Below are 21,389 nucleotides of genomic sequence, written 5' to 3' on the forward strand. Positions count from 1 at the left end.
TTTTCTGGACTTTAGGGGGTCTAGGATGCCTGTAAACCCCTTTTTTGGGCCTCCAAAGTTTTCAACATTTTTGCAGGCCTAAAATGCATTTTAAGGCCTTTTTTGGGCTGCTAACATATTCTGAGCTTTCAGGTGTGTAGGATGCATTTTTCATGCCAAAAATATTTTGGAGAATTTCAGTGGTCTAGGATGCGGCTTAATGCCCCTTTCAGGCTGCAAATGTATTTGGGGCATTCAGAGCTCTCTGACACCGATTTTGGCCCACCAACATTTTCTGGACTTTAGGGGGTCTAGGATGCCTGTAAACCCCTTTTTTGGGCCTCCAAAATTTTCAACATTTTTGCAGGCGTAAAATGAATTTTAAGGCCTTTTTTGGGCTGCTAACATATTCTGAGCCTTAGCGGTGTAGGATGCATTTTTCGTGCAAAAAATATTTTTGGGAATTTCAGTGGTCTAGGATGCGGGTTAATGCCCCTTTCATGCTGCAAATGTTTTTGGGACATTCAGGGCTCTCTGACACCATTTTTGGGCCACCAACATTTTGTGGACTTTAGGGGGTGTAGGATGCCTGTAAACCCCTTTTTTCCACCTCCAAAGTTATCAACATTTTTGCAAGCCTAAGATGCACTTTAAGGCATTTTTGTGCTGCTAACATTTTCAGAACTTTCAGGGGTGTAGTATGCATTTTTTGTGCCAAAAATATTTTGGGGAATTTCAGTGGTCTAGGATGCAACTTAATGCCCCTTTCAGGCTGCAAATCTGTTTGGGACATGCAGAGCTCTCTGACCAGTTTTTGGGCCACCAACATTTTCTGGACTTTAGGGGGTCTAGGATGCCTGTAAACCCCTTTTTTGGGCCTCCAAAGTTTTCAACATTTTTGCAGGCCTAAAATGCATTTTAAGGCCTTTTTTGGGCTGCTAACATATTCTGAGCTTTCAGGTGTGTAGGATGCATTTTTCATGCCAAAAATATTTTGGAGAATTTCAGTGGTCTAGGATGCGGCTTAATGCCCCTTTCAGGCTGCAAATGTTTTTGGGACATTCAGAGCTCTCTGACACCGATTTTGGTCCACCAACATTTTCTGGACTTTAGGGGGTCTAGGATGCCTGTAAACCTCTTTTTTCGGCCTCCAAAGGTTTCAACATTTTTGCAGGCCTAAAATGCATTTTAAGGCCTTTTTTGGGCTGCTAACATATTCTGAGCCTTAGGGGTGTAGGATGCATTTTTCGTGCAAAAAATATTTTTGGGAATTTCAGTGGTCTAGGATGCGGGTTAATACCCCTTTCAGGCTGCAAATGTTTTTGGGAATTCAGGGCTCTCTGACACCATTTTTGAGCCACAATCATTTTCTGGACTTTAGGGGGTCTAGGTTGCCTGTACCCTCTTTTTTGGGCCTCCAAAGTTTTCAACATTTTTGCAGACCTAACATGCATTTTAAGGCCTTTTTTGGGCTGCTAACATATTCTGAGCCTTAGGGGTGTAGGATGCATTTTTCGTGCAAAAAATATTTTTGGGAATTTCAGTGGTCTAGGATGCGGGTTAATACCCCTTTCAGGCTGCAAATGTTTTTGGGAATTCAGGGCTCTCTGACACCATTTTTGAGCCACAATCATTTTCTGGACTTTAGGGGGTCTAGGATGCCTGTACCCTCTTTTTTGGGCCTCCAAAGTTTTCAACATTTTTGCAGACCTAAAATGCATTTTAAGGCCTTTTTTGGGCTGCTAACATATTCTGAGCTTTAGGGGTATAGGTTGCATTTTTCATGCCAACAATATTTTGGGGAATTTCAATGGTCTAGGATGCGGCTTAATGCCCCTTTCAGGCTGCAAATGTATTTGGGGCATTCAGAGCTCTCTGACACCAATTTTAGCCCACCATCATTTTCTGGACTTTAGGGGGTCTAGGATGTCTGTAAACCCCTTTTTTGGGCCTCCAAAGTTTTCAACATTTTTGCAGGCCTAAAATGCATTTTAAGGCCTTTTTCGGGCTGCTAACATATTCTGAGCCTAAGGGGTGACGGATGCATTTTTCGTGCAAAAAATATTTTTGGGAATTTCAGTGGTCTAGGATGCGGGTTAATGCCCCTTTCAGGCTGCAAATGTTTTTGGGACATTCAGGGTTTTCTGACACCATTTTTGGGCCGCCAACATTTTCTGGACTTTAGGGGGTCTAGGATGCCTGTAAACCCCTTTTTTGGGCCTCCAAAGTTTTCAACATTTTTGCAGGCCTAAAATGCATTTTAAGGCCTTTTTTGGGCTGCTAACATATTCTGAGCTTTCAGGGGTGTAGGATGCATTTTTCATGCCAAAAATATTTTGGAGAATTTCAGTGGTCTAGGATGCGGCTTAATGCCCCTTTCAGGCTGCAAATGTTTTTGGGACATTCAGAGCTCTCTGACCAGTTTTTGGGCCACCAACATTTTCTGGACTTTAGGGAGTCTAGGATGTCTGTAAATCCCTTTTTTGGGCCTCCAAAGTTTTCAACATTTTTGCAGGCCTAAAATGCATTTTAAGACCTTTTTTGGGCTGCTAACATATTCTGAGCCTTAGGGGTGACGGATGCATTTTTCGTGCAAAAAATATTTTTGGGAATTTCAGTGGTCTAGGATGCGGGTTAATGCCCCTTTCATGCTGCAAATATTTTTGGGACATTCAGGGCTCTCTGACACCATTTTTGGGCCACCAACATTTTCTGGACTTTAGGGGGTGTAGGATGCCTGTAAACCCCTTTTTTCCACCTCCAAAGTTATCAACATTTTTGCAAGCCTAAGATGCACTTTAAGGCATTTTCGGGCTGCTAACATTTTCAGAACTTTCAGGGGTGTAGTATGCATTTTTTGTGCCAAAAATATTTTGGGGAATTTCAGTGGTCTAGGATGCAACTTAATGCCCCTTTCAGGCTGCAAATCTGTTTGGGACATGCAGAGCTCTCTGACACTGTTTTTGGGCCAGCAACATTTTCTGGACTTTAGGGGGTCTAGGATGTCTGTAAACCCCTTTTTTGGGCCTCCAAAGTTTTCAACATTTTTGCAGGCCTAAAATGCATTTTAAGGCCTTTTTTGGGCTGCTAACATATTCTGAGCCTTAGGGGTGTAGGATGCATTTTTCGTGCAAAAAATATTTTTGGGGAATTTCAGTGGTCTAGGATGCGGGTTAATACCCCTTTCAGGCTGCAAATGTTTTTGGGAATTCAGGGCTCTCTGACACCATTTTTGAGCCACAATCATTTTCTGGACTTTAGGGTCTAGGATGCCTGTACCCTCTTATTTGGGCCTCCAAAGTTTTCAACATTTTTGCAGACCTAAAATGCATTTTAAGGCCTTTTTTGGGCTGCTAACATATTCTGAGCTTCAGGGGTATAGGTTGCATTTTTCATGCCAAAAATATTTTGGGGAATTTCAGTGGTCTAGGATGCGGCTTAATGCCCCTTACAGGCTGCAAATGTATTTGCGGCATTCAGAGCTCTCTGACACCGATTTTGGCCCACCAACATTTTCTGGACTTTAGGGGGTCTAGGATGCCTGTAAACCCCTTTTTTGGGCCTCCAAAGTTTTCAACATTTTTGCAGGCCTAAAATGCATTTTAAGGCCTTTTTTGGGCTGCTAACATTTTCAGAACTTTCAGGGGTGTAGTATGCATTTTTTGTGCCAAAAATATTTTGGGGAATTTCAGTGGTCTAGGATGCAACTTAATGCCCCTTTTAGGCTGCAAATCTGTTTGGGACATGCAGAGCTCTCTGGCACTGTTTTTGGGCCACCAACATTTTCTGGACTTTAGGGGGTCTAGGATGTCTGTAAATCCCTTTTTTGGGCCTCCAAAGTTTTCAACATTTTTGCAGGCCTAAAATGCATTTTAAGGCCTTTTTTGGGCTGCTAACATATTCTGAGCCTTAGGGGTGACGGATGCATTTTTCGTGCAAAAAATATTTTTGGGAATTTCAGTGGTCTAGGATGCGGGTTAATGCCCCTTTCATGCTGCAAATGTTTTTGGGACATTCAGGGCTCTCTGACACCATTTTTGGGCCACCAACATTTTCTGGACTTTAGGGGGTGTAGGATGCCTGTAAACCCCTTTTTTCCACCTCCAAAGTTATCAACATTTTTGCAAGCCTAAGATGCACTTTAAGGCATTTTCAGGCTGCTAACATTTTCAGAACTTTCAGGGGTGTAGTATGCATTTTTTGTGCCAAAAATATTTTGGGGAATTTCAGTGGTCTAGGATGCAACTTAATGCCCCTTTCAGGCTGCAAATCTGTTTGGGACATGCAGAGCTCTCTGACACTGTTTTTGGGCCAGCAACATTTTCTGGACTTTAGGGGGTCTAGGATGTCTGTAAACCCCCTTTTTGGGCCTCCAAAGTTTTCAACATTTTTGCAGGCCTAAAATGCATTTTAAGGCCTTTTTTGGGCTGCTAACATATTCTGAGCCTTAGGGGTGTAGGATGCATTTTTCGTGCAAAAAATATTTTTTGGGAATTTCAGTGGTCTAGGATGCGGGTTAATACCCCTTTCAGGCTGCAAATGTTTGTGGGAATTCAGGGCTCTCTGACACCATTTTTGAGCCAAAATCATTTTCTGGACTTTAGGGGGTCTAGGATGCCTGTACCCTCTTTTTTGGGCCTCCAAAGTTTTCAACATTTTTGCAGACCTAAAATGCATTTTAAGGCCTTTTTTGGGCTGCTAAAATATTCTGAGCTTCAGGGGTATAGGTTGCATTTTTCATGCCAAAAATATTTTGGGGAATTTCAGTGGTCTAGGATGCGGCTTAATGCCCCTTTCAGGCTGCAAATGTATTTGGGGCATTCAGAGCTCTCTGACACCGATTTTGGCCCACCAACATTTTCTGGACTTTAGGGGGTCTAGGATGCCTGTAAACCCCTTTTTTGGGCCTCAAAAGTTTTCAACATTTTTGCAGGCCTAAAATGCATTTTAAGGCCTTTTTTGGGCTGCTAACATATTCTGAGCTTTCAGGGGTGTAGGATGCATTTTTCGTGCAAAAAATATTTTTGGGAATTTCAGTGGTCTAGGATGCGGGTTAATGCCCCTTTCAGGCTGCAAATGTTTTTGGGACATTCAGGGCTCTCTGACACCATTTTTGAGCCACAATCATTTTCTGGACTTTAGGGGGTCTAGGATGCCTGTACCCTCTTTTTTGGGCCTCCAAAGTTTTCAACATTTTTGCAGACCTAAAATGCATTTTAAGGCCTTTTTTGGGCTGCTAACATATTCTGAGCCTTAGCGGTGTAGGATGCATTTTTCGTGCAAAAAATATTTTTGGGAATTTCAGTGGTCTAGGATGCGGGTTAATGCCCCTTTCAGGCTGCAAATGTTTTTGGGACATTCAGGGCTCTCTGACACCATTTTTGGGCCACCAACATTTTCTGGACTTTAGGGGGTCTAGGATGTCTAAACCCCTTTTTTGGGCCTCCAAAGTTTTCAACATTTTTGCAGGCCTAAAATGCATTTTAAGGCCTTTTTTGGGCTGCTAACATATTCTGAGACCTAGGGGTGACGGATGCATTTTTCGTGCAAAAAATATTTTTGGGAATTTCAGTGGTCTAGGATGCGGGTTAATGCCCCTTTCAGGCTGCAAATGTTTTTGGGACATTCAGGGCTCTCTGACACCATTTTTGGGCCACCAACATTTTCTGGACTTTAGGGGGTCTAGGATGCCTGTAAACCCCTTTTTTGGGCCTCCAAAGTTTTCAACATTTTTGCAGGCCTAAAATGCATTTTAAGGCCTTTTTTGGGCTGCTAACATATTCTGAGATTTCAGGTGTGTAGGATGCATTTTTCATGCCAAAAATATTTTGGAGAATTTCAGTGGTCTAGGATGCGGCTTAATGCCCCTTTCAGGCTGCAAATGTTTTTGGGACATTCAGAGCTCTCTGACACCGATTTTGGCCCACCAACATTTTCTGGACTTTAGGGGGTCTAGGATGCCTGTAAACCTCTTTTTTCGGCCTCCAAAGGTTTCAACATTTTTGCAGCCCTAAAATGCATTTTAAAGGCCTTTTTTGGGCTGCTAACATATTCTGAGCCTTAGGGGTGTAGGATGCATTTTTCGTGCAAAAAATATTTTTGGGAATTTCAGTGGTCTAGGATGCGGGTTAATACCCCTTTCAGGCTGCAAATGTTTTTGGGAATTCAGGGCTCTCTGACACCATTTTTGAGCCACAATCATTTTCTGGACTTTAGGGGGTCTAGGTTGCCTGTACCCTCTTTTTTGGGCCTCCAAAGTTTTCAACATTTTTGCAGACCTAACATGCATTTTAAGGCCTTTTTTGGGCTGCTAACATATTCTGAGCCTTAGTGGTGACGGATGCATTTTTCGTGCAAAAAATATTTTTGGGAATTTCAGTAGTCTAGGATGCGGGTTAATGCCCCTTTCATGCTGCAAATGTTTTTGGAACATTCAGGGCTCTCTGACACCATTTTTGGGCCACCAACATTTTCTGGACTTTAGGGGGTGTAGGATGCCTGTAAACCCCTTTTTTCCACCTCCAAAGTTATCAACATTTTTGCAAGCCTAAGATGCACTTTAAGGCATTTTCGGGCTGCTAACATTTTCAGAACTTTCAGGTGTGTAGTATGCATTTTTTTTGCCAAAAATATTTTGGGGAATTTCAGTGGTCTAAGATGCAACTTAATGCCCCTTTCAGGCTGCAAATCTGTTTGGGACATGCAGAGCTCTCTGACACTGTTTTTGGGCCAGCAACATTTTCTGGACTTTAGGGGGTCTAGGATGTCTGTAAACCCCTTTTTTGGGGGGCCTCCAAAGTTTTCAACATTTTTGCAGGCCTAAAATGCATTTTAAGGCCTTTTTTGGGCTGCTAACATATTCTGAGCCTTAGGGGTGACGGATGCATTTTTCGTGCAAAAAATATTTTTGGGAATTTCAGTGGTCTAGGATGCGGGTTAATGCCCCTTTCAGGCTGCAAATGTTTTTGGGACATTCAGGGCTCTCTGACACCATTTTTGGGCAACCAACATTTTCTGGACTTTAGGGGGTCTAGGATGTCTGTAAACCCCTTTTTTGGGCCTCTAAAGTTTTCAACATTTTTGCAGGCCTAAAATGCATTTTAAGGCCTTTTTTGGGCTGCTAACATATTCTGAGCTTCAGGGGTATAGGTTGCATTTTTCATGCCAAAAATATTTTGGGGAATTTCAGTGGTCTAGGATGCGGCTTAATGCCCCTTTCAGGCTGCAAATGTATTTGGGGCATTCAGAGCTCTCTGACACCGATTTTGGCCCACCAACATTTTCTGGACTTTAGGGGGTCTAGGATGCCTGTAAACCCCTTTTTTGGGCCTCCAAAATTTTCAACATTTTTGCAGGCGTAAAATGCATGTTAAGGCCTTTTTTGGGCTGCTAACATATTCTGAGCCTTAGCGGTGTAGGATGCATTTTTCGTGCAAAAAATATTTTTGGGAATTTCAGTGGTCTAGGATGCGGGTTAATACCCCTTTCAGGCTGCAAATGTTTTTGGGAATTCAGGGCTCTCTGACACCATTTTTGAGCCACAATCATTTTCTGGACTTTAGGGGGTCTAGGATGCCTGTACCCTCTTTTTTGGGCCTCCAAAGTTTTCAACATTTTTGCAGGCCTAAAATGCATTTTAAGGCCTTTTTTGGGCTGCTAACATATTCTGAGCCTTAGGGGTGACGGATGCATTTTTCGTGCAAAAAATATTTTTTGGAATTTCAGTGGTCTAGGATGCGGGTTAATGCCCCTTTCAGGCTGCAAATGTTTTTGGGACATTCAGGGCTCTCTGACACCATTTTTGGGCCACCAACATTTTCTGGACTTTAGGGGGTCTAGGATGCCTGTAAACCCCTTTTTTGGGCCTCCAAAGTTTTCAACATTTTTGCAGGCCTAAAATGCATTTTAAGGCCTTTTTTGGGCTGCTAACATATTCTGAGCTTTCAGGGGTGTAGGATGCATTTTTCATGCCAAAAATATTTTGGAGAATTTCAGTGGTCTAGGATGCGGCTTAATGCCCCTTTCAGGCTGCAAATGTTTTTGGGACATTCAGAGCTCTCTGACACCGATTTTGGCCCACCAACATTTTCTGGACTTAAGTGCGTCTAGGATGCCTGTAAACCCCTTTTTTCGGCCTCCAAAGGTTTCAACATTTTTGCAGGCCAAAAATGCATTTTAAGGCCTTTTTTGGGCTGCTAACATATTCTGAGCCTTAGGGGTGACGGATGCATTTTTCGTGCAAAAAATATTTTTGGGAATTTCAGTTGTCTAGGATGCGGGTTAATACCCCTTTCAGGCTGCAAATGTTTCTGGGAATTCAGGGCTCTCTGACACCATTTTTGAGCCACAATCATTTTCTGGACTTTAGGGGGTCTAGGATGCCTGTACCCTCTTTTTTGGGCCTCCAAAGTTTTCAACATTTTTGCAGACCTAACATGCATTTTAAGGCCTTTTTTGGGCTGCTAACATATTCTGAGCTTCAGGGATATAGGTTGCATTTTTCATGCCAAAAATATTTTGGGGAATTTCAGTGGTCGAGGATGCGGCTTAATGCCCCTTTCAGGCTGCAAATGTATTTGGGGCATTCAGAGCTCTCTGACACCGATTTTGGCCCACCAACATTTTCTGGACTTTAGGGGGTCTAGGATGTCTAAACCCCTTTTTTGGGCCTCCAAAGTTTTCAACATTTTTGCAGGCCTAAAATGCATTTTAAGGCCTTTTTTGGGCTGCTAACATATTCTGAGCCTTAGCGGTGTAGGATGCATTTTTCGTGAAAAAAATATTTTTGGGAATTTCAGTGGTCTAGGATGCGGGTTAATGCCCCTTTCATGCTGCAAATGTTTTTGGGACATTCAGGGCTCTCTGACACCATTTTTGGGCCACCAACATTTTGTGGACTTTAGGGGGTGTAGGATGCCTGTAAACCCCTTTTTTCCACCTCCAAAGTTATCAACATTTTTGCAAGCCTAAGATGCACTTTAAGGCATTTTTGTGCAGCTAACATTTTCAGAACTTTCAGGGGTGTAGTATGCATTTTTTGTGCCAAAAATATTTTGGGGAATTTCAGTGGTCTAGGATGCAACTTAATGCCCCTTTCAGGCTGCAAATCTGTTTGGGACATGCAAAGCTCTCTGACACTGTTTTTGGGCCACCAACATTTTCTGGACTTTAGGGAGTCTAGGATGTCTGTAAATCCCTTTTTTGGGCCTCCAAAGTTTTCAACATTTTTGCAGGCCTAAAATGCATTTTAAGACCTTTTTTGGGCTGCTAACATATTCTGAGCCTTAGGGGTGACGGATGCATTTTTCGTGCAAAAAATATTTTTGGGAATTTCAGTGGTCTAGGATGCCTGTAAACCCCTTTTTTGGGCCTCCAAAGTTATCAACATTTTTGCAAGCCTAAGATGCACTTTAAGGCATTTTTGGGCTGCTAACATTTTCAGAACTTTCAGGGGTGTAGTATGCATTTTTTGTGCCAAACATATTTTGGGGAATTTCAGTGGTCTAGGATGCAACTTAATGCCCCTTTCAGGCTGCAAATCTGTTTGGGACATGCAGAGCTCTCTGACACTGTTTTTGGGCCAGCAACATTTTCTGGACTTTAGGGGGTCTAGGATGTCTGTAAACCCCTTTTTTGGGCCTCCAAAGTTTTCAACATTTTTGCAGGCCTAAAATGCATTTTAAGGCCTTTTTTGGGCTGCTAACATATTCTGAGCCTTAGGGGTGTAGGATGCATTTTTCGTGCAAAAAATATTTTTGGGGAATTTCAGTGGTCTAGGATGCAGGTTAATACCCCTTTCAGGCTGCAAATGTTTTTGGAAATTCAGGGCTCTCTGACACCATTTTTGAGCCACAATCATTTTCTGGACTTTAGGGTCTAGGATGCCTGTACCCTCTTATTTGGGCCTCCAAAGTTTTCAACATTTTTGCAGACCTAAAATGCATTTTAAGGCCTTTTTTGGGCTGCTAACATATTCTGAGCTTCAGGGGTATAGGTTGCATTTTTCATGCCAAAAATATTTTGGGGAATTTCAGTGGTCTAGGATGCGGCTTAATGCCCCTTTCAGGCTGCAAATGTATTTGCGGCATTCAGAGCTCTCTGACACCGATTTTGGCCCACCAACATTTTCTGGACTTTAGGGGGTCTAGGATGCCTGTAAACCCCTTTTTTGGGCCTCCAAAGTTTTCAACATTTTTGCAGGCCTAAAATGCATTTTAAGGCCTTTTTTGGGCTGCTAACATTTTCAGAACTTTCAGGGGTGTAGTATGCATTTTTTGTGCCAAAAATATTTTGGGGAATTTCAGTGGTCTAGGATGCAACTTAATGCCCCTTTTAGGCTGCAAATCTGTTTGGGACATGCAGAGCTCTCTGACACTGTTTTTGGGCCACCAGCATTTTCTGGACTTTAGGGGGTCTAGGATGTCTGTAAATCCCTTTTTTGGGCCTCCAAAGTTTTCAACATTTTTGCAGGCCTAAAATGCATTTTAAGGCCTTTTTTGGGCTGCTAACATATTCTGAGCCTTAGGGGTGACGGATGCATTTTTCGTGCAAAAAATATTTTTGGGAATTTCAGTGGTCTAGGATGCGGGTTAATGCCCCTTTCATGCTGCAAATGTTTTTGGGACATTCAGGGCTCTCTGACACCATTTTTGGGCCACCAACATTTTCTGGACTTTAGGGGGTGTAGGATGCCTGTAAACCCCTTTTTTTCCACCTCCAAAGTTATCAACATTTTTGCAAGCCTAAGATGCACTTTAAGGCATTTTCGGGCTGCTAACATTTTCAGAACTTTCAGGGGTGTAGTATGCATTTTTTGTGCCAAAAATATTTTGGGGAATTTCAGTGGTCTAGGATGCAACTTAATGCCCCTTTCAGGCTGCAAATCTGTTTGGGACATGCAGAGCTCTCTGACACTGTTTTTGGGCCAGCAACATTTTCTGGACTTTAGGGGGTCTAGGATGTCTGTAAACCCCCTTTTTGGGCCTCCAAAGTTTTCAACATTTTTGCAGGCCTAAAATGCATTTTAAGGCCTTTTTTGGGCTGCTAACATATTCTGAGCCTTAGGGGTGTAGGATGCATTTTTCGTGCAAAAAATATTTTTTGGGAATTTCAGTGGTCTAGGATGCGGGTTAATGCCCCTTTCATGCTGCAAATGTTTTTGGGACATTCAGGGCTCTCTGACACCATTCTTGGGCCACCAACATTTTCTGGACTTTAGGGGGTGTAGGATGCCTGTAAACCCCTTTTTTCCACCTCCAAAGTTATCAACATTTTTGCAAGCCTAAGATGCACTTTAAGGCATTTTTGTTCTGCTAACATTTTCAGAACTTTCAGGGGTGTAGTATGCATTTTTTGTGCCAAAAATATTTTGGGGAATTTCAGTGGTCTAGGATGCAACTTAATGCCCCTTTAAGGCTGCAAATCTGTTTGGGACATGCAGAGCTCTCTGACCCTGTTTTTGGGCCACCAACATTTTCTGGACTTTAGGGGGTCTAGGATGTCTGTAAACCCCTTTTTTGGGCCTCCAAAGTTTTCAACATTTTTGCAGGCCTAAAATGCATTTTAAGGCCTTTTTTGGGCTGCTAACATATTCTGAGCCCTAGGGGTGACGGATGCATTTTTCGTGCAAACAATATTTTTGGGAATTTCAGTGGTCTAGGATGCGGGTTAATGCCCCTTTCAGGCTGCAAATGTTTTTGGGACATTCAGGGCTCTCTGACACCATTTTTGGGCCACCAACATTTTCTGGACTTTAGGGGCTCTAGGATGTCTAAACCCCTTTTTTGGGCCTCCAAAGTTTTCAACATTTTTGCAGGCCTAAAATGCATTTTAAGGCCTTTTTTGGGCTGCTAACATATTCTGAGACCTAGGGGTGACGGATGCATTTTTCGTGCAAAAAATATTTTTGGGAATTTCAGTGGTCTAGGATGCGGGTTAATGCCCCTTTCATGCTGCAAATGTTTTTGGGACATTCAGGGCTCTCTGACACCATTCTTGGGCCACCAACATTTTCTGGACTTTAGGGGGTGTAGGATGCCTGTAAACCCCTTTTTTCCACCTCCAAAGTTATCAACATTTTTGCAAGCCTAAGATGCACTTTAAGGCATTTTTGTGCTGCTAACATTTTCAGAACTTTCAGGGGTGTAGTATGCATTTTTTGTGCCAAAAATATTTTGGGGAATTTCAGTGGTCTAGGATGCAACTTAATGCCCCTTTCAGGCTGCAAATCTGTTTGGGACATGCAGAGCTCTCTGACACTGTTTTTGGGCCACCAACATTTTCTGGACTTTAGGGGGTCTAGGATGTCTGTAAACCCCTTTTTTGGGCCTCCAAAGTTTTCAACATTTTTGCAGGCCTAAAATGCATTTTAAGGCCTTTTTTGGGCTGCTAACATATTCTGAGCCCTAGGGGTGACGGATGCATTTTTCGTGCAAACAATATTTTTGGGAATTTCAGTGGTCTAGGATGCGGGTTAATACCCATTTCAGGCTGCAAATGTTTTTGGGAATTCAGGGCTCTCTGACACCATTTTTGAGCCACAATCATTTTCTGGACTTTAGGGGGTCTAGGATGCCTGTACCCTCTTTTTTGGGCCTCCAAAGTTTTCAACATTTTTGCAGACCTAAAATGCATTTTAAGGCCTTTTTTGGGCTGCTAACATATTCTGAGCTTCAGGGGTATAGGTTGCATTTTTCATGCCAAAAATATTTTGGGGAATTTCAGTGGTCTAGGATGCGGGTTAATGCCCCTTTCAGGCTGCAAATCTGTTTGGGACATTCAGGGCTCTCTGACACCATTTTTGGGCCACCAACATTTTCTGGACTTTAGGGGGTCTAGGATGTCTAAACCTCTTTTTTGGGCCTCCAAAGTTTTCAACATTTTTGCAGACCTAAAATGCATTTTAAGGCCTTTTTTGGGCTGCTAACATATTCTGAGCCTTAGCGGTGTAGGATGCATTTTTCGTGCAAAAAATATTTTTGGGAATTTCAGTGGTCTAGGATGCGGGTTAATGCCCCTTTCATGCTGCAAATGTTTTTGGGACATTCAGGGCTCTCTGACACCATTCTTGGGCCACCAACATTTTCTGGACTTTAGGGGGTGTAGGATGCCTGTAAACCCCTTTTTTCCACCTCCAAAGTTATCAACATTTTTGCAAGCCTAAGATGCACTTTAAGGCATTTTTGTGCTGCTAACATTTTCAGAACTTTCAGGGGTGTAGTATGCATTTTTTGTGCCAAAAATATTTTGGGGAATTTCAGTGGTCTAGGATGCAACTTAATGCCCCTTTAAGGCTGCAAATCTGTTTGGGACATGCAGAGCTCTCTGACCCTGTTTTTGGGCCACCAACATTTTCTGGACTTTAGGGGGTCTAGGATGTCTGTAAACCCCTTTTTTGGGCCTCCAAAGTTTTCAACATTTTTGCAGGCCTAAAATGCATTTTAAGGCCTTTTTTGGGCTGCTAACATATTCTGAGCCCTAGGGGTGACGGATGCATTTTTCGTGCAAACAATATTTTTGGGAATTTCAGTGGTCTAGGATGCGGGTTAATGCCGCTTTCAGGCTGCAAATGTTTTTGGGACATTCAGGGCTCTCTGACACCATTTTTGGGCCACCAACATTTTCTGGACTTTAGGGGGTCTAGGATGTCTAAACCCCTTTTTTGGGCCTCCAAAGTTTTCAACATTTTTGCAGGCCTAAAATGCATTTTAAGGCCTTTTTTGGGCTGCTAACATATTCTGAGACCTAGGGGTGACGGATGCATTTTTCGTGCAAAAAATATTTTTGGGAATTTCAGTGGTCTAGGATGCGGGTTAATGCCCCTTTCATGCTGCAAATGTTTTTGGGACATTCAGGGCTCTCTGACACCATTCTTGGGCCACCAACATTTTCTGGACTTTAGGGGGTGTAGGATGCCTGTAAACCCCTTTTTTCCACCTCCAAAGTTATCAACATTTTTGCAAGCCTAAGATGCACTTTAAGGCATTTTTGTGCTGCTAACATTTTCAGAACTTTCAGGGGTGTAGTATGCATTTTTTGTGCCAAAAATATTTTGGGGAATTTCAGTGGTCTAGGATGCAACTTAATGCCCCTTTCAGGCTGCAAATCTGTTTGGGACATGCAGAGCTCTCTGACACTGTTTTTGGGCCACCAACATTTTCTGGACTTTAGGGGGTCTAGGATGCCTGTAAACCTCTTTTTTCGGCCTCCAAAGGTTTCAACATTTTTGCAGGCGTAAAATGCATTTTAAAGGCCTTTTTTGGGCTGCTAACATATTCTGAGCCTTAGGGGTGTAGGATGCATTTTTCGTGCAAAAAATATTTTTGGGAATTTCAGTGGTCTAGGATGCGGGTTAATACCCCTTTCAGGCTGCAAATGTTTTTGGGAATTCAGGGCTCTCTGACACCATTTTTGAGCCACAATCATTTTCTGGACTTTAGGGGGTCTAGGTTGCCTGTACCCTCTTTTTTGGGCCTCCAAAGTTTTCAACATTTTTGCAGACCTAACATGCATTTTAAGGCCTTTTTTGGGCTGCTAACATATTCTGAGCCTTAGTGGTGACGGATGCATTTTTCGTGCAAAAAATATTTTTGGGAATTTCAGTAGTCTAGGATGCGGGTTAATGCCCCTTTCATGCTGCAAATGTTTTTGGAACATTCAGGGCTCTCTGACACCATTTTTGGGCCACCAACATTTTCTGGACTTTAGGGGGTGTAGGATGCCTGTAAACCCCTTTTTTTCCACCTCCAAAGTTATCAACATTTTTGCAAGCCTAAGATGCACTTTAAGGCATTTTCGGGCTGCTAACATTTTCAGAACTTTCAGGGGTGTAGTATGCATTTTTTGTGCCAAAAATATTTTGGGGAATTTCAGTGGTCTAGGATGCAACTTAATGCCCCTTTCAGGCTGCAAATCTGTTTGGGACATGCAGAGCTCTCTGACACTGTTTTTGGGCCAGCAACATTTTCTGGACTTTAGGGGGTCTAGGATGTCTGTAAACCCCCTTTTTGGGCCTCCAAAGTTTTCAACATTTTTGCAGGCCTAAAATGCATTTTAAGGTCTTTTTTGGGCTGCTAACATATTCTGAGCCTTAGGGGTGTAGGATGCATTTTTCGTGCAAAAAATATTTTTTGGGAATTTCAGTGGTCTAGGATGCGGGTTAATACCCCTTTCAGGCTGCAAATGTTTGTGGGAATTCAGGGCTCTCTGACACCATTTTTGAGCCACAATCATTTTCTGGACTTTAGGGGGTCTAGGATGCCTGTACCCTCTTTTTTGGGCCTCCAAAGTTTTCAACATTTTTGCAGACCTAAAATGCATTTTAAGGCCTTTTTTGGGCTGCTAACATATTCTGAGCTTCAGGGGTATAGGTTGCATTTTTCATGCCAAAAATATTTTGGGGAATTTCAGTGGTCTAGGATGCGGCTTAATGCCCCTTTCAGGCTGCAAATGTATTTGCGGCATTCAGAGCTCTCTGACACCGATTTTGGCCCACCAACATTTTCTGGACTTTAGGGGGTCTAGGATGCCTGTAAACCCCTTTTTTGGGCCTCCAAAGTTTTCAACATTTTTGCAGGCCTAAAATGCATTTTAAGGCCTTTTTTGGGCTGCTAACATTTTCAGAACTTTCAGGGGTGTAGTATGCATTTTTTGTGCCAAAAATATTTTGGGGAATTTCAGTGGTCTAGGATGCAACTTAATGCCCCTTTTAGGCTGCAAATCTGTTTGGGACATGCAGAGCTCTCTGACACTGTTTTTGGGCCACCAACATTTTCTGGACTTTAGGGGGTCTAGGATGTCTGTAAATCCCTTTTTTGGGCCTCCAAAGTTTTCAACATTTTTGCAGGCCTAAAATGCATTTTAAGGCCTTTTTTGGGCTGCTAACATATTCTGAGCCTTAGGGGTGACGGATGCATTTTTCGTGCAAAAAATATTTTTGGGAATTTCAGTGGTCTAGGATGCGGGTTAATGCCCCTTTCATGCTGCAAATGTTTTTGGGACATTCAGGGCTCTCTGACACCATTTTTGGGCCACCAACATTTTCTGGACTTTAGGGGGTGTAGGATGCCTGTAAACCCCTTTTTTTCCACCTCCAAAGTTATCAACATTTTTGCAAGCCTAAGATGCACTTTAAGGCATTTTCGGGCTGCTAACATTTTCAGAACTTTCAGGGGTGTAGTATGCATTTTTTGTGCCAAAAATATTTTGGGGAATTTCAGTGGTCTAGGATGCAACTTAATGCCCCTTTCAGGCTGCAAATCTGTTTGGGACATGCAGAGCTCTCTGACACTGTTTTTGGGCCAGCAACATTTTCTGGACTTTAGGGGGTCTAGGATGTCTGTAAACCCCCTTTTTGGGCCTCCAAAGTTTTCAACATTTTTGCAGGCCTAAAATGCATTTTAAGGCCTTTTTTGGGCTGCTAACATATTCTGAGCCTTAGGGGTGTAGGATGCATTTTTCGTGCAAAAAATATTTTTTGGGAATTTCAGTGGTCTAGGATGCGGGTTAATGCCCCTTTCATGCTGCAAATGTTTTTGGGACATTCAGGGCTCTCTGACACCATTCTTGGGCCACCAACATTTTCTGGACTTTAGGGGGTGTAGGATGCCTGTAAACCCCTTTTTTCCACCTCCAAAGTTATCAACATTTTTGCAAGCCTAGGATGCACTTTAAGGCATTTTTGTGCTGCTAACATTTTCAGAACTTTCAGGGGTGTAGTATGCATTTTTTGTGCCAAAAATATTTTGGGGAATTTCAGTGGTCTAGGATGCAACTTAATGCCCCTTTAAGGCTGCAAATCTGTTTGGGACATGCAGAGCTCTCTGACCCTGTTTTTGGGCCACCAACATTTTCTGGACTTTAGGGGGTCTAGGATGTCTGTAAACCCCTTTTTTGGGCCTCCAAAGTTTTCAACATTTTTGCAGGCCTAAAATGCATTTTAAGGCCTTTTTTGGGCTGCTAACATATTCTGAGCCCTAGGGGTGACGGATGCATTTTTCGTGCAAACAATATTTTTGGGAATTTCAGTGGTCTAGGATGCGGGTTAATGCCCCTTTCAGGCTGCAAATGTTTTTGGGACATTCAGGGCTCTCTGACACCATTTTTGGGCCACCAACATTTTCTGGACTTTAGGGGGTCTAGGATGCCTGTAAACCCCTTTTTTGGGCCTCCAAAGTTTTCAACATTTTTGCAGGCCTAAAATGCATTTTAAGGCCTTTTTTGGGCTGCTAACATATTCTGAGATTTCAGGTGTGTAGGATGCATTTTTCATGCCAAAAATATTTTGGAGAATTTCAGTGGTCTAGGATGCGGCTTAATGCCCCTTTCAGGCTGCAAATGTTTTTGGGACATTCAGAGCTCTCTGACACCGATTTTGGCCCACCAACATTTTCTGGACTTTAGGGGGTCTAGGATGCCTGTAAACCTCTTTTTTCGGCCTCCAAAGGTTTCAACATTTTTGCAGCCCTAAAATGCATTTTAAAGGCCTTTTTTGGGCTGCTAACATATTCTGAGCCTTAGGGGTGTAGGATGCATTTTTCGTGCAAAAAATATTTTTGGGAATTTCAGTGGTCTAGGATGCGGGTTAATACCCCTTTCAGGCTGCAAATGTTTTTGGGAATTCAGGGCTCTCTGACACCATTTTTGAGCCACAATCATTTTCTGGACTTTAGGGGGTCTAGGTTGCCTGTACCCTCTTTTTTGGGCCTCCAAAGTTTTCAACATTTTTGCAGACCTAACATGCATTTTAAGGCCTTTTTTGGGCTGCTAACATATTCTGAGCCTTAGTGGTGACGGATGCATTTTTCGTGCAAAAAATATTTTTGGGAATTTCAGTAGTCTAGGATGCGGGTTAATGCCCCTTTCATGCTGCAAATGTTTTTGGAACATTCAGGGCTCTCTGACACCATTTTTGGGCCACCAACATTTTCTGGACTTTAGGGGGTGTAGGATGCCTGTAAACCCCTTTTTTCCACCTCCAAAGTTATCAACATTTTTGCAAGCCTAAGATGCACTTTAAGGCATTTTCGGGCTGCTAACATTTTCAGAACTTTCAGGTGTGTAGTATGCATTTTTTTTGCCAAAAATATTTTGGGGAATTTCAGTGGTCTAAGATGCAACTTAATGCCCCTTTCAGGCTGCAAATCTGTTTGGGACATGCAGAGCTCTCTGACACTGTTTTTGGGCCAGCAACATTTTCTGGACTTTAGGGGGTCTAGGATGTCTGTAAACCCCTTTTTTGGGGGGCCTCCAAAGTTTTCAACATTTTTGCAGGCCTAAAATGCATTTTAAGGCCTTTTTTGGGCTGCTAACATATTCTGAGCCTTAGGGGTGACGGATGCATTTTTCGTGCAAAAAATATTTTTGGGAATTTCAGTGGTCTAGGATGCGGGTTAATGCCCCTTTCAGGCTGCAAATGTTTTTGGGACATTCAGGGCTCTCTGACACCATTTTTGGGCAACCAACATTTTCTGGACTTTAGGGGGTCTAGGATGTCTGTAAACCCCTTTTTTGGGCCTCTAAAGTTTTCAACATTTTTGCAGGCCTAAAATGCATTTTAAGGCCTTTTTTGGGCTGCTAACATATTCTGAGCTTCAGGGGTATAGGTTGCATTTTTCATGCCAAAAATATTTTGGGGAATTTCAGTGGTCTAGGATGCGGCTTAATGCCCCTTTCAGGCTGCAAATGTATTTGGGGCATTCAGAGCTCTCTGACACCGATTTTGGCCCACCAACATTTTCTGGACTTTAGGGGGTCTAGGATGCCTGTAAACCCCTTTTTTGGGCCTCCAAAATTTTCAACATTTTTGCAGGCGTAAAATGCATGTTAAGGCCTTTTTTGGGCTGCTAACATATTCTGAGCCTTAGCGGTGTAGGATGCATTTTTCGTGCAAAAAATATTTTTGGGAATTTCAGTGGTCTAGGATGCGGGTTAATACCCCTTTCAGGCTGCAAATGTTTTTGGGAATTCAGGGCTCTCTGACACCATTTTTGAGCCACAATCATTTTCTGGACTTTAGGGGGTCTAGGATGCCTGTACCCTCTTTTTTGGGCCTCCAAAGTTTTCAACATTTTTGCAGGCCTAAAATGCATTTTAAGGCCTTTTTTGGGCTGCTAACATATTCTGAGCCTTAGGGGTGACGGATGCATTTTTCGTGCAAAAAATATTTTTTGGAATTTCAGTGGTCTAGGATGCGGGTTAATGCCCCTTTCAGGCTGCAAATGTTTTTGGGACATTCAGGGCTCTCTGACACCATTTTTGGGCCACCAACATTTTCTGGACTTTAGGGGGTCTAGGATGCCTGTAAACCCCTTTTTTGGGCCTCCAAAGTTTTCAACATTTTTGCAGGCCTAAAATGCATTTTAAGGCCTTTTTTGGGCTGCTAACATATTCTGAGCTTTCAGGGGTGTAGGATGCATTTTTCGTGCAAAAAATATTTTTGGGAATTTCAGTTGTCTAGGATGCGGGTTAATACCCCTTTCAGGCTGCAAATGTTTCTGGGAATTCAGGGCTCTCTGACACCATTTTTGAGCCACAATCATTTTCTGGACTTTAGGGGGTCTAGGATGCCTGTACCCTCTTTTTTGGGCCTCCAAAGTTTTCAACATTTTTGCAGACCTAACATGCATTTTAAGGCCTTTTTTGGGCTGCTAACATATTCTGAGCTTCAGGGATATAGGTTGCATTTTTCATGCCAAAAATATTTTGGGGAATTTCAGTGGTCGAGGATGCGGCTTAATGCCCCTTTCAGGCTGCAAATGTATTTGGGGCATTCAGAGCTCTCTGACACCGATTTTGGCCCACCAACATTTTCTGGACTTTAGGGGGTCTAGGATGTCTAAACCCCTTTTTTGGGCCTCCAAAGTTTTCAACATTTTTGCAGGCCTAAAATGCATTTTAAGGCCTTTTTTGGGCTGCTAACATATTCTGAGCCTTAGCGGTGTAGGATGCATTTTTCGTGAAAAAAATATTTTTGGGAATTTCAGTGGTCTAGGATGCGGGTTAATGCCCCTTTCATGCTGCAAATGTTTTTGGGACATTCAGGGCTCTCTGACACCATTTTTGGGCCACCAACATTTTGTGGACTTTAGGGGGTGTAGGATGCCTGTAAACCCCTTTTTTCCACCTCCAAAGTTATCAACATTTTTGCAAGCCTAAGATGCACTTTAAGGCATTTTTGTGCAGCTAACATTTTCAGAACTTTCAGGGGTGTAGTATGCATTTTTTGTGCCAAAAATATTTTGGGGAATTTCAGTGGTCTAGGATGCAACTTAATGCCCCTTTCAGGCTGCAAATCTGTTTGGGACATGCAAAGCTCTCTGACACTGTTTTTGGGCCACCAACATTTTCTGGACTTTAGGGAGTCTAGGATGTCTGTAAATCCCTTTTTTGGGCCTCCAAAGTTTTCAACATTTTTGCAGGCCTAAAATGCATTTTAAGACCTTTTTTGGGCTGCTAACATATTCTGAGCCTTAGGGGTGACGGATGCATTTTTCGTGCAAAAAATATTTTTGGGAATTTCAGTGGTCTAGGATGCCTGTAAACCCCTTTTTTGGGCCTCCAAAGTTATCAACATTTTTGCAAGCCTAAGATGCACTTTAAGGCATTTTTGGGCTGCTAACATTTTCAGAACTTTCAGGGGTGTAGTATGCATTTTTTGTGCCAAACATATTTTGGGGAATTTCAGTGGTCTAGGATGCAACTTAATGCCCCTTTCAGGCTGCAAATCTGTTTGGGACATGCAGAGCTCTCTGACACTGTTTTTGGGCCAGCAACATTTTCTGGACTTTAGGGGGTCTAGGATGTCTGTAAACCCCTTTTTTGGGCCTCCAAAGTTTTCAACATTTTTGCAGGCCTAAAATGCATTTTAAGGCCTTTTTTGGGCTGCTAACATATTCTGAGCCTTAGGGGTGTAGGATGCATTTTTCGTGCAAAAAATATTTTTGGGGAATTTCAGTGGTCTAGGATGCGGGTTAATACCCCTTTCAGGCTGCAAATGTTTTTGGAAATTCAGAGCTCTCTGACACCATTTTTGAGCCACAATCATTTTCTGGACTTTAGGGTCTAGGATGCCTGTACCCTCTTATTTGGGCCTCCAAAGTTTTCAACATTTTTGCAGACCTAAAATGCATTTTAAGGCCTTTTTTGGGCTGCTAACATATTCTGAGCTTCAGGGGTATAGGTTGCATTTTTCATGCCAAAAATATTTTGGGGAATTTCAGTGGTCTAGGATGCGGCTTAATGCCCCTTTCAGGCTGCAAATGTATTTGCGGCATTCAGAGCTCTCTGACACCGATTTTGGCCCACCAACATTTTCTGGACTTTAGGGGGTCTAGGATGCCTGTAAACCCCTTTTTTGGGCCTCCAAAGTTTTCAACATTTTTGCAGGCCTAAAATGCATTTTAAGGCCTTTT

Source organism: Ambystoma mexicanum, chromosome 7p (assembly GCF_040938575.1).
Source record: "Ambystoma mexicanum isolate Mex_15411 chromosome 7p, UKY_AmexF1_1, whole genome shotgun sequence".
NCBI lineage: Eukaryota > Metazoa > Chordata > Amphibia > Caudata > Ambystomatidae > Ambystoma > Ambystoma mexicanum.